At 42.3% G+C, this 27993-nt stretch overlaps 1 long non-coding RNA gene across 1 annotated transcript; it reads left to right on the top strand.

Moving 5' to 3' along the window:
- Positions 1-12911: 12911 nt before the first annotated feature.
- LOC146181034 (uncharacterized) lies at positions 12912-18308 on the top strand. Its single transcript, XR_014700407.1, has 4 exons — positions 12912-13143; positions 15953-16110; positions 17029-17183; positions 17925-18308. It is a non-coding gene; the product is annotated as an uncharacterized LOC146181034 (long non-coding RNA).
- Positions 18309-27993: the final 9685 nt, after the last annotated feature.

Genomic DNA, 27993 nt, shown 5'->3' with positions numbered 1-27993 from the left:
CTGTAAATTTCTGGGAATTCCAAATAATATTATTACTATTTATTACAACTTCAAAGGCCCCATTGAAGGGGTATTACATGAGGGAGTGGGTTTCAGGGCATAAATTGCTTCAAGTGATGATTTGAACAGTGATGGGTCTGTATGGAGCACGACGTCGGCAGGCGAGTCATTCCAGTCGTTTGCTGTGCGAACGAAAAATGAATATAGATGCGCAGATGCACGGGCGTGCGGAGGATGGGTTGTCTTTTCGTGGTTCGTGCGGCTGGAGGTGCCGCATGCAGGGATGATAACAGATTCGTGCGAAACATGATAATATAATTTATGAAATAGAGATAATCTTGAAATGCTACGCCGGTTAGCTACATTTGATAGAAGAGCATTGCATTTTAGTTTGGTTACACTTTCATGATGAGAATAGGCAGAGAAGATGAATCTAGCGGCGCGGTTTTGTATTGCTTCTTGCGTGTTAGAAAGATTAGGTTGATTATTGTCCCAAATATCGCATGAATATTCTAGCTCGGGCCATACAAATGTTACATAGGCTAGTGATATCAACGATGGTGGTGCTATGACGCAGTGTTCGTGAAAAATACCCCAGAACTCGATTTGCTTTTTTAGAAATTTGTGTTACGTGGTATGTCCACTTAAGATCATGTGTTAAGTGAAGGCCAAGGTATTTATACGTGGTTACAGCTGCAATTTGTGAGTTAGCAATTAGGTACTTAAAAGGTGGCTCAGAGGGACGCCTGTGAAAAGAAAGTAAAAAGGTTTTTTCACGTTAAGAGACATGAGCCATTTACTGCACCAAGTTAAAATGCGATCTATGTCGGATTGAAGAAGCTGGCGATCACTGTGAGTAATTATGGGATGGTACAAAACACAATCGTCAGCAAATAGGCGTATGTTAGAGCATATGTCAGTTGGCAGGTAGTTTATATAGATAAGAAAAAGCAGAGGCCTTAAGACTGTGCCCTGGGGTACCCCAGATATAACAAAGGAGTGAGAAGAGGAGCATTTATTAGCGAGAACAAACTGTTGCCGGTTAGTTTGAAAGTTTTGAAGCCAGTCAAGAATCATTGGATTGAGACTAAGAAGTGAAAATTCCAAAAAAAGCCACTGGTGGGGAACTTTGTCAAATGCATTTTCGAAATCTAAGAAGAGGGCGTCTACTAGAATGTTGTGATCAAGGTTGGAGCTTAGGTCATTAATAAATAGAGCTAACTGTGTGTCGCAAGAAAAGCCCTTTATAAAACCATGTTGACTAGCGTGAAGGAAAGAACAGATAAAAGAAATTTCATGATGTGAGAAAAGATTACATGTTTCATTAGTTTAGACGGGATGCTGGTAATGGATATAGGATGGTAATTGTGACGGCAAAATGAAGGCCCCTTTTTTTGGTACTGGAATGACTTTGCCCACTTTCCAGTCGTGCGCTACAATGCCTGATGAAAGTGATTGCTGAAACATATGAGACAACAGGACACTTGTGATATGTTTTGTATTTTTTAGCTTTGCGTTAATGCCATCAATAACTGCTGATGATGTTAGTTTCAAAGAATCAATATTTTAACAATACCATGGGGTTCGAATGATATATAGTGCATAGCAGGAAAACCAAAGGATGCATAATCCAGTAGGTCCCCATCTTGTTCATGAGTAAATACAGGACTAAAGGTGAGGTTTAATACTTCAGAAACATCATGTTCTGCAACTGTAGCCATGTCATCATCATGAAGTGTTATTGGGTTGCTAGGGTTAGGATTGATACATCTCCAGAATTGACGAGGGTTTGTGCGTAGCATTTCGGGGAGTGTGGTATTAAAAATTGATTGCTTAGCTTTAAAAACATGGGCGCTAAATTGTTTTACGGCTACGTAATACTTCTGCCATGTATTAGGGTTGTTATTTTATCTGGCTGTTCGAAAGAGTATTTTCTTCTTGTTATTAAAACATTTTAAAGTATTATTGAACCAAGAGGTATTAACGCGCTCGCTTAAAGTAGTTGTAGGGATATATTGTTTTAGCAGATTATTCATTTTATTCTTAAAAAGAAGCGAGTTAGTCTCCGTAGACCTTTGCTCAAAGTAGATAAGAAACCAAGTACAGAAATTTTCGAGTCCACGGTTAATGTTCCGATAACCGCCTTTATCATAAAGAGTGAGTGTTTTAGTTACTTTCTTAGGTTTTGGCAGGTGGTTGAGAAACATGGCGTCAATTATTGAATGATCACTAAGTCTAGGAAGATGTGAAAGGGATAACAGATTCTCTGGATGTGACGTTAAAATCAGATCAAGTGTGCTAGATGAGTGTGCAATTTGTCTTGTTGGTAAAGAGATTAGTTGGGTTAAGGCAAAGGATTGACATGTGTTCACAAAATGGCACTCTGCGGAATTTGATGTAATCTAAGAAGGGCAAGACCAGTTTATCGCTGGAAAGTTAAACTCACTTAATATATAGACAGTAGTATATGGAATCTTCGTGGTTATGGTGTTAATAGCATCATGAAATAGTTGAATGAACGAGGCGTCGCTGTCTTGAGCGCGATTATCATGGGCGGAAAGGAGGCACGAGAGAAGATGAACAATATTTCAAGGGGTGAGTCAATCTATAAATTAAAACATTGAAGGTTACGATGGGTGGCTATCAGTACACCTCCGCCTCGCCTGCCTACTCGATCGGGGCGGAAAATATCGAAGCTCGGAAAAATGGTCTGCACTTCTTTGTAATCTATTAGTTCATTTAGCCAGGTTTCAGTTAGTACGACGACATTGCATTGGGTGGTGTCTATGAGACTTGCGAGGGCATCGCGTTTAGGAAGGAGGCTTTTTATGTTGGTATAAAGGAAAGATACAGTGTTGAAAGTCGAGCTGTGGGAAGGACTTGTGGATAGCTGTGAGGAGCCGGGAACTACCTGTTGCGAAGCTCGACCAAAAGTGTATGTGGTGTTTCCTATGGTCAACTTATCATGCCGGAGGGTGAATTTCTCACGTTGGCTTTTTGCAAACTGCACTAGGTTTTTACGGACTTGGCGAATGTTGTGGCAATTGTCTTCGGAGATGCTAAAACTGGTTCCTTTTAATTTCTTTGCTTTAGCAAGAACCAGTTCATTGATTTTAATGTGAGCAAATTTTACCACTATCGGTCTCTGTTTTATTCTGTCGATACGGCCGAGTCGGTGCGCTCGTTCTATGTGCAGGGGTTCAACTGAGACATTCAGGTTAGTATTGCCGAAGTGAATAATCAACGTTTCAGACTCCGCCCAAGTTTCACGATCAGCATCTTTTATATCAAAAAACAGAAGGTTAGGGCGGTGAGACTGATCCTCTGGGCGATCTAGTCGACGCACAATGTCCTCTATTTTAGTTGCATTATCCTGCGCCTGACACTGGACGCTATCAATTTGTTGTTGAAGAGAGCTTAAAGAAGCGCAGTGGTTTTGAATTTTGACAAGTCTAGATTTGCATTATTGAAATGATTTCTCATGTTCAGCCAGCTGAGTACGAATTCCTTTCATTTCGCTTGGAATGGCTGTTTGACCAGCCTTGATATCGTGCAGTGCCACTAACGCATCATTTTTGCTATCGACGCCTGCGCAGGTCCTGGTGTTATCGGCTCCACCGCGAGTCAAAGGCCCGGAAGTTTGTTCGATATCACCGAAAATGATTAAAAGGTCAAGCAATACACGTGAACATTCATTTGCAATGGAAATACAGCAGCGTGGGCTCGGCAGTACAACCAGACCAGCAAAACTAGTACGCTTAGCAAAAAGAGGGTAAATATGATTTACCTGCACAAAGCAAAGGTGAGGCATTTTAGGCAAGCTGGTCGACGTTACGCTGCCGAGCCCACTGAAGTGGGTGCTGATTGCAGGCTGCCTTATATACTGTGACGTCGTAGACGTAAGTGGTCCAGGTGACGTAATGCGCGGAGGTGGTGCGCAGTCTTCGGCTTCCGGGGGTGGTGCTGCAGCGCAAGATTGACGGACAGGTGTCGGTGGCTCCAGAGCTGGTGATGGACTGTAGTGTCTGCTTTCTTCAAGAGCGATGGCCTCTTCCCGTCGCCATGCTTTCCAGGTGATAATATTTTAATATTATCAGCGGTGATCTTAACAGAGGCCTATGCTAATGCGCTAGAGGGTGGGTTGCTTGATCTGTGGGGTGCGGCTAGGAATGTCAGACTACCATTGCTGTAACATGCACGATCTCTGAAATTCGTCAAACTGGCCAGCGTCTCTCGTTCACGTAGCCCTGAAAAACGATAACTCAAGGTTTCCCCAAATATTTACGCGCTATCAAAATATGATATAACCCATTGTAGAGATTATTTTTAAATAGCAGTGGATTCGCTAGTTAGATAGGTTGGGAGGAAAAGGAGGGGAGGCAGGGATGTTGAACAGAATTCTAGCCAGTTAGATGTTCATAGGTACCTGCGGAAAAAGAAAAAAGAGAAAATGGAGAAAACACCCAACACAAATCAATGCTAACTACTGACCTTGGCAGTTCCTGTAACGATTATATCGAATAGCCAAAACATGTGCGTTGTCGATTTTTTACGTGGACCGTGTTATATTACACAGCCTTTTTATTCTCCGCGGCCCTGTCGACGAAAAGGCAAGGGGTGGAGGCAGAGTTGAGAAATTTAAAAGGATTCGGAGCAAACAGTTTCAGGCTTTTATGACTACGAGGGTAAAAGCCATTAAAAAATCAAGGGGAGTGTCAAAACTGCCGATTTGTGTAACTCATGGTAGTTGTCGGTAAGTAAGCCACGTATAGGCGTGTTGTTCATGCACGTATTTTGCCGGGACGCTCCTGAATTCGGTTAACTTTATTTTCGGAAAAACAAAATTTGTTACCTTTCAATTTGCCTCTAGATGAACCGGATTGATTTTTAGCCATCCATGTTTAAAGCATCTACTACAAATGCAAGTTTCTTTACAACAAAGTATTAAGACATCCCAAATAATTTAGAAAACAATGCCTCAAGAGGTACCTGTTTTTTTTTATTTACTTGTGATGGGGGGGGGGAGGGGTATATATATATATATATATATATATATATATATATATATATATGACATTTTTTGGTGTCTAGTGTAAATAAGCAGCATAGGCGCAAAGGAACAGTATCCATACTTCCGAAGTGGTAGCCTGGTTTGATCTTTTTCTAGGAACAAAAAAAAAAGGCGGTCATGTTTGCTTGAACTTTATTATGATATGTGCTATGCGTGAGGAATATGGTGCAAACATGGTATGCTTATTTTTAACACGTTCACGGGTATGGGAAGTTTGCTCTTTTGACCTGACCAGCTTTATATTTGAACTCCTCAAATAACTGCAGGAGTCGGTGAATGAAACTAGACATTCAAAGCACACGCTTCAATACCAGTAAATAGCGAAATGGTTTGGAATTTTGAGAATAGTGTATTTCCATCCGAATTTCTATCCGCAGAGTATTCTATTATTATGCTCACTTTATTAGTTTTTATACAATTGAACCCGGAGGAGATATATTCAGCATAATTTTGAGTGCGGGTAGTATTAAGGAAATCGTTATGAAAAGTGTCCCGGCTAAATGTAGGAAATGTTTCCAAAAACGCGGAGCGTTGTATTGTTACGCTCTTGGCTTGAGCAAAGAATGTAAATAGAAAGTTGTGGATAATCCTAAAGAACCGAACGTCTCAACTGCTTGCAACAATGTATTTTCACAAGAAGGCCTTGAAAGAGTCTAATTAAAACACAGAAATGAAACTGGTAAAGGAGGTCGGCGGTCCTGTACGCGCCGTTACAGAAACTATAAACGTAATCTTGAAGACGTTTTTCGCGACAGGCTGCGACATTGATTCATAAGCTTTGCGCCAGCAAGGCCTAATGCGTCATGAAAGATAAATGCGGCATGATTTTGCACGTAGTAAGTTGGGAACTGGAAAAAAGAATATTTCGGTTTTCACCAAGAAAGAGTTCCAAATAGGCCATTATTTTTGAAGCATTTTGCTGCCTTGCTTGATGTTATTACCAGACAACTGTAGCGTAGAACAGGTAGGGCTTACCGCACGGAAGAGTGGCGGATTCTGTACACTCACTTGCCAATGCCACAGCGGCCATTTATGCTACGGCTCTCTCAAATGCGATCTCCCTCATCGTATATTACTGCTAATGTTCAGGATCAAGTTATTTTCGAACATATAGGGGATCGCAGTTTGCATTTCCTAAATATTTCGTCATAATTTTAAATCTCGCAAAATGACCTAAAAGAAACGCACCGGATTCGGATGATTCGGATCAGTGAAGCCGTTGTATTAATATTTTGGAAGGCGATCTACAGCATTTTTTGATAATTTCTTCCCAGAAACCAGAAATTTTATCTGAGTTAAATAGTTATTGCTTTAGTAACTGCACACATTGAAACAAAACATACATATTAAATTTGCATCGCAAATTTTGTTTCACCCTCATGAGAAGAATACGTTCTTTTATTCATTGGTTTATTTTACCTTAGAAGCACTGTATATTGTGTAATGGGCCCTGGATGTGAATTATTAGTTTTCTTTGAAGTGCTGTTTCACAAACTTGGAACGACACCACGTGTGTTGTAAACAAACATGCACAGTGAAATTTCGTTGGGACATTCAGAAATTAGCGCATTCTGTAACATGATACTACTGTCTAGAATAAATAAAAACATTGAGTGTTGAATTTTCGCAGTGGATGTTCGGACCAGACAAAAATACATAATAAATGCTGATTGATTTTTAGAACACATTCTCTGCTTGTACGTTATAAGTATGCAGACGATGCGTTACGTGGCGTCAGTGATAACACGAACATACGAAGGTCTACAAAGTAAACATTATGTTGCATGGGGAAGTTCCTGGAAGGAAACGAACAGCGTCTGTCGGCGACGCAGGCATGAGCGCCGACCTGAACTTACCGGCAGTGTCAATCTTTTGGGGACGCTACGCCAGAGGCGCTGGCTGCACCAAAGACAACTCAGCACTCTGGGCTCAAATACGGGTGGTGCCGAGCAGTGTCTGTGTTGTCATATGCTAGTTGCTGCAAGAAGGTTATGGGAATTTCTACTATAGTTAAGTTTGTCAAGAATTCAGCAGCGTATTCGATTTTTTGCTTTTGCTAATTACATAACCATATAAAATGTTTTTTTTTTCCAGAAAAAAAAAGGATAATGCCTGAAAACAGTAATTAAATCCGATATGTGTTTCATTTTTGAAGTGTTCTCCACCTCTAGTTTCTTAATGTTTGAGCTCTCTTATGAAGCTAGCATTGAAGCTGCAAATTTAAAAATGCAATGTAACGACTAGTGCGCACTTCCAGTTTCGCATATTAATTAAGGCAAACAGATAATGATGTCATTTCCTAGGGATGTTTATAAATGCGCAAGCAGGCAGAAATTTAATCTCCTCATGTTGTGCATAGCAAGTTTTGTTTTGTTAGCGAAAACAACATGCCTCTTGCCTGAGGTACAAGCAGAAATGTTTTTGCTTGTCTGCGATGATTTCAACAGTGTTGCCGTTATAGCGTGAGTGTGTGTTCAGTTCCGTGTGTGAACGCGTTCTTTGTACGCCTTTGTTTATTAATATGGCTTTTATTACTCACGTCTGCGACATAAAATGGTTCGCAGGTTTTCTTCTATTGCTTCCAGAAACTGCGCCCCATGTGCAAGACAGGCAATGGGTGCATTCAATCAATATAACTTTTATTTATTCAGTTGAAAACGTTCGCTCCCAGGCAATCCAGTGAAAGGGAAAGAAAATTTCTCTCGCGCCTTTTCCCCACATCTTTTTCTCTCGCCCTGTTTCCCTTCCAGCATTGCTTTTCCCGCATCTTCCCTACCTTCTTCTATTGATTTTCGTTAGGTTTAATGTCACATAAGGAACTGAGGCTATTACGCGCCATACACGAAAGAAAGAATTTTGTCTGTTGTAATTATGGTTGTTATGTTTGATTTAAAGGCACACAAGGAACTAGAACTATGATGCGCCAAAACATGAAGTCAAAAGCACGTTGTATTTAGGGGTGATCCTTAATCAAATACCCCATTTGTTCAAGACAATGCTCGCTTCTAAGTAAGCACTTTAAAGAGGATAACAAAGAATTATTAACCGAGGGCTATGGGGATTGCTATGGCTGCTGTCCATTGCAAAACAACGTAAAATGCTTTTTTGTTATTATGTTCAGAGATTTCTACAGAATATTAAAATGGGGCTTATCTGGACATCGCATATTTCACATATTGTTTTTGTTTTGGAGTGATAAGTTGCGCATAACTTGGTGTTTTATGCAAAGATTTTACGATGCCACTTTCTTATTTCTGTTGTGTGCATGACGTCTGAATTTCAAGAACGGGTTTAACAAACATAAATTCTTAGATATTTCCTCGTTTCATAGAAAACCCCTTTTTTAATTGGCAATGCACTAACTTTATGCAAACATTAAAGGGCACATTTACTTTAATTATCTCTTCAATTTGCGCACGCGACTGTTTACCAGTTGCCTTTAATTCTGACGTCACTCGAAGCTGAACAGAATATTATATTAAAGACTTGAGCAGTGGCTCTTAGGCTGTTACATTGTGCATGGTGTCTTCAAGTGGCAGTGTGATTTCATGTCTAGAGTTGAGGACTTAGAGTGCACATACGAAATCTAAGTAGGTAATAGTTTTCTTGATGTTCTCATTTTCTATTTTTGCTACGGTGACAGAGACTACCCTTACAAAAATGGTCGTCAACAGTCTTTAGAATTTGTATTAACACCTTATTGACTCTATCAATATTGTACGTACTTTTAATCTCTATGGACATGTGTATTTAGATCAGTTCATATAAAGTTAGTACATAGCAAGTTGTTAGGCCAATATACTTCTCTGTATATACGCCTGTCAATATACAGCAGGGGCGTAGCCAGGGCTCTGTTTCGAGGTCAAAACACCTTCCGAAAGTTTTTGAACTCCTTTTTTCGGCCTTTTTTTGCAATTTTTTTTTATCGATGCCGTATAACGCCCTCGACAATTATGGCTGGTTATACCACTCATACACAGCTATTGCAATATATTGAAGCAATTTGGCACGTCAGAAAAATGTTCAGATCGAAAGTATATAGTCCCAATTAACTGACCGAGTGCATGCTGTTCATTGCAAATCATATTTGAATTGCTTTTTTTATTTTTATTATGAGTAACATCTGTTAAAAAATAAATGGAAAAAGACAATTGATACGACCAATTTGCAAGAATCATTGATAAAAACGTATAAGTTTATATTTTGAAAAATTTAACTAGTTACAATTTCACTCTTCATCGCGCATTTCTTCGTCAAGCTTCCGCTCTTGTTGAGGACGCAGTGAGTCCTGTTATCGAGCTCGCTCGCACCATTAAAGACTAAAACATCACAAATGGAAGGTAAACGCGGACAGCACAGCGTCAGCCACCGCGCCGCCAACTTTACGATGGCGAATGTGCGCTGTGTGGTGTTGTCGGGTTACATCGCGCGATGCTCTCCAAGAGGCGCACGCCCTGGACGCCCGGATCCACGTAGCCCAGAAGCTGTATGGGCGGGACTTTAGCATTATTTGATGGTATACACACAACTATTGAGTATATGCACATGTTCAGTAAAATACCGAACGAGCTCCCCCCCCCCCCTCCACCCCCTTCCCTTTTCACGCACCGAAATTAATGAAAAATGGAGAGTGCTTTTCCCTGACGAGGACAAAACTTTCACCAGAAAAAAAAAATGAACTGCTCTTTTTTTTCTTTTATCGACACGATCGGGATTAGAACTGTGCGCCCATATGCCGTCGAGCCACCCGACTGTTCACACTACGCCCCTGCCCACCACTCACGGAAACAAATCGGCGTCCGCGTCGCCGACATTTTCTATCGCCGCACTCAATATGTTAGCAATTGTCTTATTCACTTCTGCGCCACAGCTTCCGGCAAGGCAGCGGCCATATCTCAGCCATCAGTTCCTGACCGCGCGCATCGTATGTTTCGCTCGCGCAGGTTATCCGAGACCACACAGCAGCCTTTGGGCATGTGCGTCAACGGAGCGAGTGCTCTACAGGTTCTACTTTTATTTGTTATGTTTTTGCTGGAGGTGGTGTCTGGGTGAGGTGCGTGCCAAGGGCAAGGGTAGAGAAGGGAGGCGCGCTAATGGTAAGAGAAGAGAGCGGAAGAGGGAAGGCGCAGAGAAGGGGGCGGTGCGGGCGAACTAGCACACATAACGGCATAGAATGCGCCCGCAGAAACACGCATATTCGCTCTCTGCCTTCGCATCGCGCTCATTCAGCCTGGTGAACTATATCACCGCGCAACCTGCGGTCCGCAGCACTGACCTTGCTCTGTGCATAAATTAAGCGCCCTTCACAATTAACAGCAATTAACATTCAGAACCACGGAATATGAACCAGCTGTAGCTGAACATATTCATCCTTCCATGTGTTGTGATACATTAAGAACGTTATGCTAGTTCTAGCTGCAGCCACCCTCTCGAGAGGGTGGTTGCAAGGTGTCTCAAATCAATTGCGCGGGGAGGATGCAAGGAGGCGCTTGACCATCGGAGCGCGCGTCTTCGAGCTGGAGGAGGGGGAGCGTCTAGCCGTCCTGCGAGCAAAGCACACAGCAGCACGCACGCACGCATTCTCCCCCCCCCCCCCCCCCCTCTTGAAGTGCGGAAGGTGTGAAAGGAGAAGCGGGCAGGCTTGCCAACGTAGACAGCATGGTATCAAACCTGTGACGGCTTGGAGCTGTCCTCGGCAAATCACAGAGCAGGTTGCCCGCTTTCTTCCTTTCGTTTATTTTTTTAAAGTTTGGTATGGACTGCTTTAGCCTGATCGGCAGCTAGGTATCGCTGGCGATTTGACTGCTACGTTAACATTTACGCGCCCTACAATCAATCAAATTATCACTCAATCAATCAATCTTATTTTCAAATCCGAGGACGGGGGAGGGGGGGGGGGGCTCCTCAGCGAGAAAGCAGTTGCACACTGCTTGAGAGTTTACATGGAACACATTACAGGCATAAACATTGCAGGCATTACAGAGATGAACAGCATCAAAAGTAAAAAAAAAAAGGAAAATAGATATGTGTTTACCGAATAACAGCGCAATTTTATGGTAATACCGCAGTGATGTCATCAATACAGCGAAAAGGATGGCTTCAAAGTTTCACAAAATATTCACGAAGCTGTCTCCGAGTAAAAGTAACTAAATCAGCAATCAGTTTTTCGTGTTTAGCATAAATGGATAATGCTTTCAGTCTTGAGAGCTATATGTTTTCCGCCACTGCAAATCTGCATGTGTGTGAGCGGGCGTGTGTCCAAATAACTTATGCGCAGGTACTCAATATGTGTGACCCCGCATAGGGTCAGAACTCAAGTTTTCATTACAATGAGGAAAGGAAACACACGATCCATGCAGCGCTCTGTGAGGAAGCGGGCTCGCCACTCCGAGTCTCTGCGTCACCTCGAATACCAGCCACCCCACAAAACCACCGGAAGAAAAAGAACGAAAGCAAAAGATTGCGAACGCACAGAACCGTGGCTCGCTCGGCATTCCACGCTTCCCGCTTTTCGTCTGAGGAGCGCGGCAGCGCGACTAAAAAAAAAAAAAGGCGAACTCCACGATACTCGCGTGAGCGGACGCCGAGACTACGGCTTGGCTACGGCACCCATGTGTCACGTGATTGTTCTCAGAAGGCCTGCAAAAATAGAGGCATGCGTCACGTGATTGTGTCACGTGGTCGTGCCCCGAAGACCTGCAAAAAAACTTCTCGGGGAGGCGGCGTTTGGCGACGTCAAGCACGGAAAAAAATACTTGTTTCTGCCAGAAATCTTCAATGTAAGTTGCCAAACGTTTTCATTCCTTTTGTATAAACCCTTTGCGCATACTCACGGAAAATTTTATGTTTCTGAACTGAGCAGTTTTTAACCTACACTCGTTTACACATTTTTTAATTTGGTGCACACAGCACGACAAATGTGCTAGGAAGATTTCTCATCGTTTAGCCTTTTTATCACCTAGTTAATCTAAAATGTGATCCTCGATTTCCCGCGGCCTCTTTCCGATCATTTTGCAACAAAGTTCAGATAGTTAAGGCGTTTTTTTTGCGGAGTTAATACCAATTATTAAAACGTAAACAACCGTTGGCCTCGCAGCCATAACTGTCAGCTTCAAATATTGAGGGAGGCCTTGTACTGCGTAAAAGCGATGTAGACGCTATGTTTATCTTCCAACAGATGTGTGCGATCGCTCGCTACCTATTTTTTCTTATTTATAGCGTTTCTTTGCTGAGCTATTTGCAGCTAGAGCCGGTAATTTGATGTTGATTGGAATAGTCCATAAGCAACGACTTTTGCGCGTAAAATTATACTGTTTTTTAAGCTTTCCTTTGAGTAAGCACAGATTGTGATATATCATTTTATTCATGGCAATTCGCAGACTCCAACACATTTGTATCCTCAGTAGGTCAGTACGTATTGTTTAAGTCCCAACGTTTATTTTTGTATTATTTATTGAAATTCCAAGGCCCAGCGTTGTTTTTTTTTTTTTTTTTTTACGGAGGCGTGGCAAGTTATGTGGCTCAAGCTAACAATTGGCTGTGAATTAAGTGATTCGAGCTTTCAAACTTAGTCTTCTGTTTTATTTAATTTCTAAGAACCTTTAAGCTTCACAGAGAAACAGCATATTTTGAAAAGTGAATTTCAACTATGGAAGTTCTTTGTTTTATTAATGTTTGACATTGCTGACAAGGGTCAGAATTGAAACAGATGATAGGATCGAGTTTTTTGGCAACTTATGGCATGTGATCTAGAGCTGCTACTAATTCAATTTCTGAGACAGCTTTTCTTTAGGAGTATAGGGAAAGTAATGGTATGTTATGGATTTTGAGAAGCATGGATTTAATGAAGTCTTTCTTTTACTGCGTTTAGAGCTCGTTTGACAATAATGCTCGCAGTCCAGCTGATGCAATTGTATCGTCACACTGCTTTTGCAGCAGATTTCATCTGCCATCGAGGGAGTGCTGCCTGAATATGAGGCAGACAGCGTCATGAATCTGTTGAGGCAGTTTAATCTATCAGCCGTGGGTGCCCTGCCCTAAAGTATCCTTCCTGCAAAGGAGACATTGAATTGGTAGGTATCACATGGTGATGTTTTTTGCATTCATGTGTTTGCTTTATAACTGTAAAATTTTTACTGGTTCATGCTCTCTTGCATTTATTGTTTTCTTTTGAGAGTATAAAGGGTGGATGTGTAACAGGCTTCATTAAAGCAAAGCTTGAAACCAGCTCGGTGTTGTTATACGATTCTTGCTGTGTTTTTAGCGCAAGACTGACCTGTTCTTGCTCATAGTCTGCACTAAATAAAAATTTTCATGGCCTCTTCAGAGCTTTAAAACAGGAGATATACTTAGCTGTTTTATTGCAGTAGTACCTACTATTTCTAGTTGAGGCAAAATAGAGTAAACCTGTGTTTTAATAGCTCAGTGACAAACATGGCTTCATAATATAACTGACTGCACTGTGCATATGTGTGCATGTTCATGCTGACATTCAGTTACTGTTTATTTAGACTGCTTCAGCATATGTACACATACAGTGAAGCTTCACTTGCACAAAGTTCAAGGGACCTTAGAAAAAGTTTGTTAAAATGAAAGCTCATTGGACTGAAATAAATGCGTGGAAGATTGTTTCCATTAGCTTCAAGAAATATAGGTTGTTTAAATCTTATCTGAGCCCAATTATTTGTCACTGCGCTCATTTGAAAGTGAAGAATGCGTAACCTTTTGCAGCACTTTTGAAAGGACTACAGTGGTTTTGAACTCAATTACTGTGCAAGCTCCTGAGAATCTTGCCTATCACAACGGCCTGCTGAGGAGAAAAGGCTTTCATTTTCTCCAAGTAGATCATGGTTAACCAAAATGCACGCATTTGCAATTCTTGGAGCTAAAGGGCCTAGTAGAGCTGAAGATCTGGCTTTGACTGGCTATGACTGTACAGCTAATTAAGCATGCAAAGACAGCTATGGATTCATCTGGTTACAAGCTAGTTTAGACAGCCAATTCACTTTAAAGCTAAATAACGGCCACTTCACGCAATAATGAAGAGTGCTTCTTAACATAAAAATATGCTACAAAGAGTGCGGACTGTACTTTTTTAAGTGCTCAGTATCACGTTGAAGACACAGGATAGCACCTCGAAAAATGTTCGTTGAACTGAAATGAGCAATAACTGAAGTTTGTTAAAATGAAGGGCGTTTGCATAGTGTTCGATAGAGCTTCAGTGGGGGAACTTAATAAAGTTCGTACAACTGAATACTTCGTCAAAGTGCCATTAGTTCAAGTGGTATTCGGTATTTTTGTGACTAAACGAGAACATTTACTAACATATACACAAATATTTACTTTCTTGCTAGCCACCAAGATTTGCAATTAACTTCCTAACTCATTTTATTCACAACCTAAATAAATGCATCGTTAACCCTAGAGCTAAATAGTTACTAGCAATAACAAAATTAAGTAATATTTTGATATTTATCTGTTTGGAGAACATTTTTGTTTAATTGTTTTGTGTGTTTTTGAGTTCTGCAAACATGAGGGGGCTTGTTACAGAAGGGGTGGGCTGCAAGACGAAGGATAGTATGAGTGTGGCAGCCCTTTTATGTTTATCAAATAATAATGCATCCTAGCATGTAAAACGAATGCCTTCACAGCCTGCTAAAAATGTTCTTTTTAAATTGCATGTTTGGGTTCTGCCTGGATAAACATAGATGGCAGAGAGAGATCTTTCTGCCATGGGGTGTGAACTGTATTTTGTGCAGAAAGCCAGAGGCTGTCGAACATGTGTTTATAGATTGTTGTGATTGGGTTTTTTGGGGTCAATATCCTACAGTGACCTTTGCTCAAAGATGTCCCGTTAAACCCCCATGGAACTTGGCTCTCAGGTGTTGAAAATTACAACAGTGTTCTGTAAGATATGATAATGCTATTAAGCTTGCATAGCGCATGGAAGCGCCGAATGGCTGTTCGCCATGCTGATCTTTATTATCAGACCTATCCAAGAGTATAATCAGGGTATTGTCCAACAGATGATGTTTTCAAAGCTCAGCCATGTGTACCTGTGTTTATCAATGTATTTGAAAAAGTGATCACTTTGAATGTGATAATTAGAGGTATTGTATCTAAACTAGCTCTCGGCCAGCCTGTAGTGTTTGAGAAAAAGCAACAGTGACAAGAACGGTGTTTTGCTAGAGCTTTTAAGGATCTTAAATCTGTGCAGCTCTGCTTTAGTACATGCATTGTCTCCTGCACATGGCTAGTTAAATGATTTCTGTTCATTTTATTACAAAAAGTCATTCTAAATCTTTATATAAGCTTGCTCACCTCTATTGTTTGTTTGCATTGTGTTCACGCCTGCTATAGCTGGAAATGATGCAGTATTAGTTACAAGTAAATAAATAAAAGGAGCAGCAACTACATTTCCTTCGTCCGCACATTTTTAAGAGAAACGTACATGCGCTCATTAGATTTTAGTGTTGTTTGCAACTGTGTTTGATAGTGAAAGATCTTCCTGTCATTGCATAGAAATCTTTCAGAAACTTCTGAAATAGTTTGATATCTGTTGGTGTGGAGGTTGACTTCCCAGACAGTAATGTATTCCTATAGTACCGTATGCATGCACAATAGATAAACGTAACCCCTTGCATATATCACTGAATCTTCCACTCTAGAAGAGAATTTTTTGCACAAGCATTTTACTGTAGTTTGCCTCTGTGGAGCATTGTATTTCTAATTCTGGGCTTCACCTTTTATGCTGCTACTCAGCAACATATGAAGTATTCCTTGTTTGTTTCTGTTACTTGTGCATTTGACTTTTCCTTTTTTTATTATTCAAAAGAACTTTCTTCCTGCTGTTCTGACTAGTGTTCTCGTATGCATATGCAGTCCTCTTGATGCTTCATTGGGCCATATCTGGAGACTCCCTGTTGCCGTGGTCTGTGCCGACAAGTAAAAACTAGGCAACCTGACTTCCGGGACAAGTAGCAGTGGGACGTAGCTGCATGGTTTCTTCAGCATCCATGTGGATTTCTTATAAAAGACAGGTATTTCTCCTAAATTTGACTTTCATATGTGATCAAGATTTTACCTTGGTGACAAGCTCCTGAAGGAAAGGATGGACATGAATGGCACTTTCTTAATTTCTTACTCTCGGGAATACAGTATTACGACTTGTTAACTGCACATGTAGCAAACATTATGTGTGACTGCATATTCCAGCAGTAGGCTGCATGATTTTTTAAGGATGAAATAATTTAACTCCTATTGTCGGTAGCCTACGATTGACGAGCCAAACGGGCAATGCTAGGTACCAAAAAGTGATTATGCGGGTGCCGGGTGGGTTTTAATGAGACAAGCTCTCCACATTTTAAGCCTTTGTACAGGGCCAACGTGTCTCCCAGAATATGTCTGGGACACATGCAAGCCTTGTATCCTCAAAAGGACCTCATCTAAATTTAAACAAAAGTAGCGCCAACCTATTTTGAGTACTACCAGTTCAGCAGTAAGCTCAAAATTGAAGCAAAAAGGCATTCATGTCCTGTGCGATGTCAGTGCACGTTAAAGAGCCCCAGCTCGTCGAACGTTCTGAAGTCCTCCTCTACGGCATCTCTCATAGCCTGGGTTGCTTTGGGATGTTAAACCACATAAACCAAACCAGTCATTTTTTACTACCCCATCTGACTTGTCTTTCCACGTATCACCAAAAGATAGTGCCTACATAAGACTTGCCACTATTCCTGAGATTATCTAGATTATTATGTATTTATCTATTTTATGATTATGTAATTTTCCTCAGTGGAGCATTGCGTTTTCAATTATGGGCTTCTCTTTTCATGCTGCCACTCAGCAAACATGAAATACTCCTCCTATGTTTCTTTTACTTGTGCATTTGACTTTTCCTTTATTATTCATAAAATCTTTCTTCCTGCTGTTCTAACTAGTGTTCTCATATGTTCATGCAGTCCTCTTGTTGCTTCATTCGACCATATCTGGAGACTCCCTGTTGCCGTGGTCTGTGCCGACAAGTAACAAGGCAACCTGACTTCCCGGACAAGTAGCAGTGGGACGTAGCAGCGTAGTTTCTTCAGCATCCATGTGGACTTCTTATAGAAGAAAGGTATTCTAAATTTTGCTTTCATATGTGATAAAGATTTTACCTTGGTGACAAGCTCTTGAAAGGAAAAGATGGGCATGAGTGGCACTTTATTTTCCTACTCTCTGGGAATACACTATTGAGACTTGTTACCTGCATATGTAGCAAAAAGTATGTGTGACTGCATATTGTAGGGTAACTATAATATACTTCATCATTCCCTATTATTGCTCTTGTATTCACCTAGGTGCTTGGTGTAGCTGGTCTCCTTCAGTAATTAGGTGTGTGTGTTATCTTCCTATGTCAAACATAGGCATCACTCAGGAAAAATAGGAGCAAACAGGCATAGTGGCATCACTTGCTGGTAGCATGCACCAAAATGTATGTATACATACTGATACGTTGCCGCTCAACATGTGTATTTGCTTGATGTAGCAAATGGCAGAGGAGAGAGTTTACTATAGATTAACGCTCTGATGACCAAGCATACTGGCGTGTAATTTTCACTCCTTTGTTTCCTGGGCCCCTATTGTGATAAACTAATGTCGAATGATATAGAGGATCAAAAGAAATACAACTAAATACAGCAAGTCTTTATCTCCTGAGGGTGTTTTGCAGGTACTAGTTTGTACAGAAAGCGGTTGGAAACCAGTTAGCATATTTTGAGGAAAAAGAGGCATCTGAGTGAAGAGAGATGTGTGTGATGCTAGCACAAAGTGTGTGAAATTGGCAGAAAAATTTTGAGCATGCATATTTCTTTTCTAGGTGACACCATGATAAATTTTGATATGGCTGCTACATCAAACACACAATGTCGTTGCCATCGGACACCAAGGGTTTCTGTGTCAAGCGTTTGTGCAATAAATGAAGGTATGAATTTGCATCTGTTTCTTTCACCACACTCACTTTTCACGAAATATTACACACATGTGAACAGTGAGTAAAATACACATTATTATTGGACACTTGAAATATAGTTAGCATAACACAAGATATTAATACTTTGTATGAACACGATTCTTTAAAATAACGGTGGCCAATTATCGGAACACAGTCGTTACAGTGTCCATATACGCTATCAATAGGCTAATCATAGGATGTATAAATACGTTCTATGTAAATACATTCTATTCAATCACGGTGGCCAATTGTCGGAAGGGAGATCATATATAGGTCATACGTGTTCTAAAGACTTTCTTTTGATGGTCGATAGCTTCTATGATCATATTGTCTAAAGACATCGCATAAAGTGATCATAGACATTTTTGTAAGGGCATTCAGCACTGAGAATGGATGTGCAGTGTTAATGTGGTGTTCTCTCCGCCCAAGTTTATCGCACTACTGTGCTTCCAATGTAAGCAGCGGTTTTTAACTGTCGGTATAGAGCTGTGAAACTACTATACATATCCAAGGAACTCAACGATATTGTCAAGTCCTGACAGACAGGGACGGTACGGCAGCATATACCTCAGGTAAACGAGGCATTGGGAAGAAGAATCAGCGCAACAGCAGCGGATCCAGCACGCGTGCCAGTCACAGCAGCAGCGTCGTCTTCGTCCAGGATATCGCGCTTCGTCTTTTTTGGGTGGGTACACTGCCTCCCTTCCGAAAGAAGCACCGTCCTGATGCTATGCTCAAAGGATTATGATGATGATAATGATAAACACGTTTATTTAAAGTCACATTGGTTTAGATTAAGGGAAGGCTGATCGGGTCCCTGGTCCGGGACACCGTTGGTAAAAGTCGCTGCCCGTGCTCTTTCGACGAGGGCTCGTTGTTCCTTGAGATCCCAGCTAGAAAACAATAGCACAAGCAGGCATAGTGTCTGCACGCGTTGCTTTGCAATGAAAAGTAGAGCCGAGAAAACGAGAAAGGGCTCTACTAGCGTTGCACGTAATACGGCTTAAGCCTGACTACATGAGCGATTTCGGGACGTGGGGAAGGACTTGATGATGGTCGGCTTCCGCTGGGAAGCAGCTCGCAGTCGAGGTCACCGATGCGACGAACAACAATGTTGGAAAGCAAGGCAGCGCACTTCAAAACACAGACACAGAAAGGGAACTACAATTCAGCGCTGTTCCCTTTCTGTGTCTGTGTTTTGAAGTGCGCTGTTTTGCTTTCCAAAATGATTTACCAACTAGCCCGTTCTTTCACCCTTGCGAACAACCATGTATGGTACAAAATAGCGCCTCATAAAGTTTTCCGACCGGCCTCAACGGCGAACCGGCGCACGAACCCAGACTTTATCACTAGGCCGAAAATCAACGTCACGTCTCCGGAGGTTATAGCGATGAGCGTCAGTACGTTGTTAGTGTTGTATGTGGAGTAGAGCCTCCCCCGTGCGCTCGCATGCTAGTCGACCAACATCAGCTAAGCCGTCAGGAGCTGATGCGGCAGCATAGCATCGATCACTGTAGTGACTGCGGGGGACTCCGCATAGCGCATGAGGCCGGTAGTCTGTCGCTGTGATGATGTATTTGTTTCCGGACTCGGACATGGGATATGGATCCATAAAATCCATTCCGATTTTGTGGAACGGAGCACTCGGCGGTTCGATTGGCTGAAGAAGGCCCGCCGGATGTGTGGGTGGTGTCTACAGCCGTTGGCACTCGCGACAAGTTCTTTTTTACTGCCGCGCGTACTTAGATAGTCTCGGCTAGTAATACTTTTCAGGAATCCGTGAAAGTGTTCGGCTGTAATCAAGGTGACCATCTGTAAGATCATCGTGGCAAGCTTCCGTGATCTCGCTGCGCAGATCTTCCGGCACAAAAAAAAGGTCGATATCTGGCTGCTGTAGAAATTCTTTTGGCATAGGACGCCGTTCCTAACTCTAAATGTGGGTAGGACACGGAGGAAAACAATAGGTACAACATCTTTGTCTCTTTCGAGGTGCGCCATTAGCTGTCCAATCTGTGGATCATGCCTTTTGGAAGCCGCCATATCTGCGTGTTTAATATACCGTAATAAAACTGGCGCGTCATCATCGTGTCATGAGGCCGGCTCCAGGGGGGCTTGATAAAAGCAATCAGCGTCATGATGTTTTCGGCCGTATTTATTACGGTAGTGACATCATACCCCTGGAGTCGAATGCTTCATCGAGCAAGCCGCCGCGTAGGATTTCTGAGTTTGACCAGCCCGCATAATGAGTGGCGGTCGGCGACCACACGAAGATGGCTGCAATATAGATACGGTCGGAAATTGGTTGTTGGCCAGATGACAGCGAGGCACTTCTTTTCTTTAGGGGAGTAATTACACTCTGCCTTTGAAAGAGCTCGACTAGCTACACAGTAACTCGCTCAGCGCCGTCCTGCGACTGCAGAAGTACTGCCCTGAGTCCTTTGTTGCTGGCGTCAGTGGGGAGTTCAGTGTCAGCAGCTTGATCGAAGTGGCCTATTACAGGTGGTATTTGAAGGGCTCCTTTTAGCTGGCTGAATGCTAATGTCACCATTAGCAGTGCTCTTGATTCTCGTTACACTCAAAGGCGACACTATTGTTTGTAAGGTGGATCAGGGGCGCTGACGATCTGGGCGAAGTTGTGAACAAAACGTCTGAAGTAGGCTCACAAGGCAAGAAACCTTCTCACACACTTTTTTCCGACGGCCGTTGGAACGACGCTATGGCTGCCGTTTCTTCAGGATGTGGTGTAATGTCTGCGTGGCTGACGATATGCTCAAACAAGTTTAACTCTCTGTACGCGAACCGTCATTTTGAAGGCTTGCGTGTGAGGCCGGCTTTCCCTATAGCCTGGAGAACCACTTCGAGGCGCTCAAGATGGCCAGCGAAGGTTCTTGAAAAGATAAAAAAAACTGTTTTCAGAATAGCACTTATTTCTTCATTATGAGTGTTTTGGTTGGTAAGAGCACAGCAAGTGGGAAGTTTTATGGTTTCACCCCCAAAATTGCACTCATTAGAATAGTTTCTTGCGTGCGTAACGGCGCGGTTGAAGTTGAGTTTATACGACCTATTACTTCTCACCAGTTTAGCAGTTCATGACGATGATAATAATAATAATAATAATAATAATAATAATAATAATAATAATAATAATAATAATAATAATAATAATAATAATAATAATAATAATAATAATAATAATAATAATAATAATAATAATAATAATAATAATAATAATAATAATAATAATAATAATAACAACATTCAGTATTCAGCCGGATTATACCCCCCGCAGCGTGAAGGCCTCTCTCATACTCCTCCAAATAACACGGACCTGTGCTAGCTGCATCCACTTCACCCCTGCGAACTTCTTAACCTCATTCGGCCACCTGACTTTCTGCCGCTCCCTGCTACGCTTTCCGTCCCTTAAAATCCAATTTGTTACCCTAAGCAACCATCGGCTGTCCTCTCTACCTACTACATGCCGTGCCCATGCCCGTTTCTTCTTCTCAATTTCCACTAGAATGTCAATAAGTCGAGTTATTTCTCTGACCAACTATGCGCACTTCCTATCTCTTGACCTTAAATCTACCATTTTTTATTTCGTAGCCCTCTCACATAGCAAATTTTAAGTTGGAAGTAAAAACAAAAACGCGTTTTGACCGTGTACGAATTGTCGTGTTGCTTTATGGAATGTATACTTTAAATGTTTTTCTCACGTTCGCGTCGTGGACATTATCTACAGTATGCGGCGTGCTCTCTACTGCAGTTCATGGAATGTGGAGGGCACCACATTAGAGTTGCTCGTTGTTTTGAGAATCTCTCCTCACGTTTCATGACCATGGCAATTCTCTTAGCCATGTCCGTAACTTGGTTCTTGGAACGTCATCGCGGTATCATGTAGACCTTTTCAATCACGTAGGGAAGCGTGCATGTCTTGGAGGGGAAAGTGCGGTACTCAACATTTTCTCATTGGGTTCCCTTTTATTTCTGCTCCAATGTATGAAGTTTTGTTCCTTAAGACTCTCCACAATTTCTTGTTCAGGCAAGTATAGAAAGAAAATTTCAGATACCACTTGGCGGGTTGTGTTCGGAGATCGGTGGCATGTAACAGAAAGGGATATTCCAGAACTATATAATATTTCTAAACTTAGGCTGTCGTTCTTTTGTCCCAGAGCTCGAGAAAATATCTCCGTTAGCTTATTTTTTATTGTTAGCCTAGGCTGAAGGCTTCAGTAAGAACTCGAAACTAGAAATTATGCTATGAATCTTGCTGGTAATTCTGCTTGCTTACCTCATGTGTACCTTATAAAATGGGGGGTACATTTCTTAGTGTCCCTGAAAACTATAATGCTACTTCAGGTGACATTTTTATGATATTTTGGGGGAAAGGAGGGAGCATAAAGATTATGTACGGTTCGACCGTGATGCCTGTTACATCAGGGGATGGCAGGCATGGGCAGTATCGAATTTACATGTATCTTTGATAATATTGTTACGTGGAAGATTTACAGTCCCAAAGCTGTCCGCACAACTAACCTTGATGAGGGCACCGATTTCACAACACTCAGCGTCGTCGTCTTCTCGGAGTCAGTTGCACTTCTTCATCCTCATCACGAACAGCGAATACTGCTAACACTACCCCCCCCCCCCCCCCCCCCGCGGGAAAAGCACAGTCCCGGTGCGGTCTATGTTAGCGAAATAGAACGTTGATGGTAGGGCTTTAGACGGGACACATGCACTATTTCGGAGGTTGGAGCTGTGGACGTGGACTTCGGAACCACAGATTCAACTTCGTAGGTGACGTCGATCACGGGGCGCAAAACACGGTAAGGGCCAGTGTAATGGGGCAAAAGTTTTTCACACAAGCCCACTCGACGGCACGGGAGCCACAGCAAAACGAGAGATCCAGGAGTGTAGTGGACATCACGGTGGCGGCTGTCGTACCGGATCTTTTGAGTCTTGGGATGCAGAGAGCCTGGCATGAGCTATACGGCGGGCATCATGAGCGCGGGTGACGGCATCACTGGTGTAAGTACTGGTGGCGTCTGCTGCGGGTAGACAGGTGTCGAAGTGTAGTAACGGGTGTCGGCCAAATAATAAATAAAATGGGGAGTATCCAGCGGTAGAATGGACAAATGAATTGTAGGCGAATGTGACAAAGGGGAGATGAACGTCCCAATCTCGCTGGTCGTCAGACACATACATGGCCAGCATGTCTGTGAGGGTACGGTTTAGACGTTCCGTGAGGCCGTTGGTCTGGGGGTGATATGCGGTGGTGAATTTGTGGCGTACGGAGCACAAACGCAGAATTTCGTCAACCACTCACGACAGAAACAGCGGCCACAGTCAGTTAGTAGTTCGCGAGGAGCACCATGATGAAGAATTACGTTTTCTAGAAGGAAGTCAGCGACGTCTGTGGCGCAGCTGGTCGGGATGGCTCGGGTAATAGCGTACCGAGTAGCGTAATCGGTGGCGACGGCGATCCATTTGTTCCCCGAGGTGGAAACTGGAAAGGGGCCAAGGAGGTGAACGCCTATACGGGAAAATGGGTCAGTTGGTATGGGTATCGGCTGCATATGACCTGAAGGCAAAATTGTGGGCTTCTTCCGACGCTGACACAGTTCACACGCGGTAATGTACTGCTGGACAGAGCGGTAGAGCCCCGGCCAGTAGAAACGTCGGCGCAGGCTGTCGTATGTGCAAGAGACACCCAAGTGGCCAGCCGTGGCAGCATCATGGAACTGTTCAAGGATGGTGGAACGCAGGTGTTGTGGAACGACGAGCAAAAGGTCTGTGCCATCTGGTCGCATATTACGTCGGTATAGGGTGTTCTCGTGGAGCAAAAATGAGGCGAGAGATGGGTCAGGGCGGTCGGAGGTAAGGCGGAGGATAATGGAATGCAGAGAAGGATCTAGGTGCTGTTCCTTGGCAATCGTCAGCGTCTGTAGGACTAGGGGAGTCGACGGGATGACGTGACAAACAGTCTGCATCTTGGTGAAGCCGGCCGGACTTGTAGAAGATGGAAAAGGTGTATTCTTGTAATCGTAGCGTAACGCTGATGAGGGCACCGATTTCACAACATTCAGCGTCGTCGTCTTCTCGGAGTCCGTTGCACTCCTTCATCCTCATCACGAACAGCGAATACAGCTAGGTAACAATATCTTTGGATACATTTTGTGTATCGGTATTAGGTATCCTGTGCGGAAAACGAAATTTTCGGAGTATCGGTATCGAAAATATATTTTTAAAGTATCGTGTATTTTGAAGATACTCTATACTAAGGAAAACTTCAAATATTTAAACCGCCGTGAGACAGGGTTGACGGCACTCGCTCAGACGGTAGTACAGGACCGGAGACATCTCGGCTTGTTGTACCCTTTGAGTTCCCTAAAAATTCCCTGGCCTCTCAGCGTCAACCACATTTCCAGATTCCCTTTTTTTTTAAAACTGAAGGAGGCAACGCTAAGTAGGTGCTCACGAAGTGCTTTACTTTAAAGCACTGATTGCGAACCACAAAGCTGCTAAGCCTTTAATAGACACACAGAGATATATGCAGAAAGCAGAAACGCAAGGGGAACGCGCAGTAGGGATCACGCATACTGCTGTACCAGCTCTTCCTACCCTTTGCCATCCCCCCCCCCCCCCCCCCCCACCCCGTCTCTGCGGCATTTGGTTATCGTCAAGCAGTGCCCTCGGTGCTGTCGGACGCAGTAACTTATGCACAACCCAAAACCCCTGGGCTCCGCGTGCCGGCTCTGCCAGGCGGCAAGAACACAAGCCTCTAATGCCTCAGGCCGCCACGATGCAGCCGGCTAACCACGTTCTTGTAGCTACTGCGTTTGACGGAAAATAAATACATCCTTTGTAACTGCACAGGGACCAGGCTTCCACTAGACGTTTGTTTTTCTGGAAAAAAAATATTACATCCAAAATGTTATAAAATGCGCGACATGAAAAGCTATGAATGCAATTTTCCAGCAGTTAGAATAACAAGTTATGCGTATTCAAATAATTTTTTTTTTGCGAAAATATTTGGGCAGACCTTGAATAAAACTTGTAAAGATGTCTTTAGCTTAATAAAAACTTAATTTTTTGAAATATGCGAATTGATTGACACCATATTAGCCACTTTCTTCTACAGAAGATACTTCTATCTTTTATCAACAAGCAGCTGTAGTTCTCTAGCGGTGCTAGTGAACTTCAAGTTTCCTAAATACCTCCAGGACGATTGAATCAACGCGACTATGGTTCACTCTTACACGCTGATAAAAGGCATCCATCTAATGCAACATTACGGTATGCTCGTGTGTGTATGTACAGAGGCTTTTCTCATTTGCGTCGCTCCTTTACCGGACTGAATAACTTTTAGCCATTTTTTTTCTTGTTTTCCTTCTAGCTTCTTGTTTTTCTTCTGGCTTTTAACAATATTCAGAGCTACGAAAGCTTGCTATTGTACTAATTGCAATATAACTGCTCAGTTCTCCAAACGCACGAAGGTTGCACCTTTGTATTTGTACGTATAGCCAAGTTCTCACAGGTCGGTTCGCATGAACAGCATTAGTATCAAGAAATATTTCGTTAGCCTGTTTGTGGAAGCAATTGCTTAACTGAAACCATGGCTTCAATTCAATGTGAAGTTCTGACAAGGGCAGCTATCCAAGCAATAACTACGTGCTGTCGCATTCGTTAACACCTTTCAGAAAAACTACGCCATTGGAATGCTCTAAAAATTCTAGAAAGCACGGTAAAATGTCCTAATGCCACTAATCGTATTACCACCTTTATTAGCTTAGGATCCCAGTTATGTATCGAAGTATCGACGATACAGTACTGAGCATCTGTATCGAAACTCGATTTCGATCCTGTATCTTGTATCGGTATTGGAAATACATTTTTTCAGGGTATCGAGTATCGGTATCGAAGATACTTTTTCGAAGTATCTTGCCCAGCCCTGGGGGATGGGACCGGAATTTCGAAGCAAGCTCTGCACACTCCGGTCGGCACCACTATTATAACCAAATATGACGTATATGAGGTGCTTGAACATAGTTAATCCTCGCCACCCAGAAAGAGGAAAACGTCTAGAGGAGCAGACAGCAAAGTCATGAAACGATTAGCTTGTGGTTTAACATTGGTTAGCCCCGGAATGAAAAGAAAGCTTCATGTACATGGCTACGCTTATGGCCAAGCTTGGATTGAACACACTGTGCCTTTATCCAAACGTAAAGCCCATTCGTCATCGACCTGTTGGGCACGCCGCCTTTTTAGGGTCTTTTTCCGGCAAGCCTCCTTCGCGTTCCGACGCACTACTGTATCAGGGTGTTCGCCCTCCTCCATCCAACTCGTGAAGTATTGTAAAATAGGCAGGAGCCTGGGGCTCCTATTTGTGCACGTATCGCCCCTATAGCGTCCTCTACTAATACATAAACGAATATTAACAGAAGAGTATACGTTAGTACTAGTGTTCGCCCAAGCTAAGCAGCTTATAGAGTGTGCAAACCATGCGACCGGATTTCGTGATCTAATCCATCAGTAATATTTTCGGGTATCCTGCTCACTATCTACTCTCCCGAAGCAATCCAGGAAACTGTGAGATTCTTTACCACTCTGCACTATCCCTAACTTTGACCACAGTTTCACCCTCACCACCTATCACCTTCCATGCTCCTTTCATATCTGCTTACTAGTAATTACATTGCACGTTCCCTCTCCTGTTGTCTATTACAAAGAATAGAGAGATGAATATTTCTCTCTTCACGTTGCCTTCTCTCAATCGGAGCTTCACACGCCATCGACAATGCCGGACACGTTTTGCGATATTAGGCGCTGTAAAGGTACTGGAAAAACAAAATCATTTCTGTAGCGGTGCTAAAATTTGATAAATTGTTCAGATACTGGGCAGTTCGATAATCATCTGTATATATACAGTTATGATTCTGTATAAGCCGAACTCAAAAGCCATTATTCATAATGAGTCTCGCACAAACGGGTCTCGCTTAGGGAGAGGTTCAAACCGCATGCGGTCAGTTGCAGTTATGTCATGTACTTTGTATTTACTTTGTGGTGTGTTTGTGAAACTTTGTTTTCCTTGTTTACATTTAGCTTTTGGCATAATTACGAATAATAAAAAGCTTCTTCATAGCTCAGCGATTCAAGCTGTTCGTACACATGATCAACGACTGAACTTTATTTTCACTGATAACATGTAAGCTATTAGGGCATGGGCAGAAAAAAACTGACTGAGAAGAGTAATCAAATAGTTTTGGTTTGCCTTTGTTATTTTATAATTATAACGTCAAGTATGCTGTCCTGTAGATACTGTTTACTTGTTGCATAATTTGGAAACTTTTTAGAATTAAATTTTTTCTTTGCGAAAGAAGCCTACGAAAAGTCAATCACATTTTATAATCCGGACCGCGCTAGTTGCGATTGTGTTCGACTTCACAAAACTATATTTGAAAGAAAATTTTAATCACTGAGTGTGCCGACGCTACGAGTTGTGCTTTTTGTTTATCAAATTTAACATGACTTTGGACTGTGAAATCCTCGCTGTTCGATGATTCGAAAACGTTATAGCGCATCACAACTAAAGATGCTAGGTCGTCTTTTACAGAAGCCATGAAGAATACACTGGTATATATATATATATATATATATATATATATATATATATATATATATATATATATATATATATATATATATAATTTCCTTGAACCCATGATGTGTATATGTGTTCTTTATCGGCAGCCGTGGGCATGCGGCCTCATCAATGATTCGATCGCACGGATCAATTCTGTATTCTTTGATTGTTCATGTTAGTTGACGCGATAGGACGCCTTATAATCTCCTTTGGCACGCAAGATGCGCCGACAGGTTTCTCGAAGATTCCAGACACTAATGTATTGCTACAGTGTTCCAGGTCATGGTAGTCACT

Source organism: Amblyomma maculatum, chromosome 8 (assembly GCF_055883805.1).
Source record: "Amblyomma maculatum isolate TAMU_Amacu chromosome 8, ASM5588380v1, whole genome shotgun sequence".
NCBI lineage: Eukaryota > Metazoa > Arthropoda > Arachnida > Ixodida > Ixodidae > Amblyomma > Amblyomma maculatum.
The sequence above is the reverse complement of the archived record's forward strand: the minus strand, read 5'-3'. Positions and strand labels throughout refer to the sequence as shown.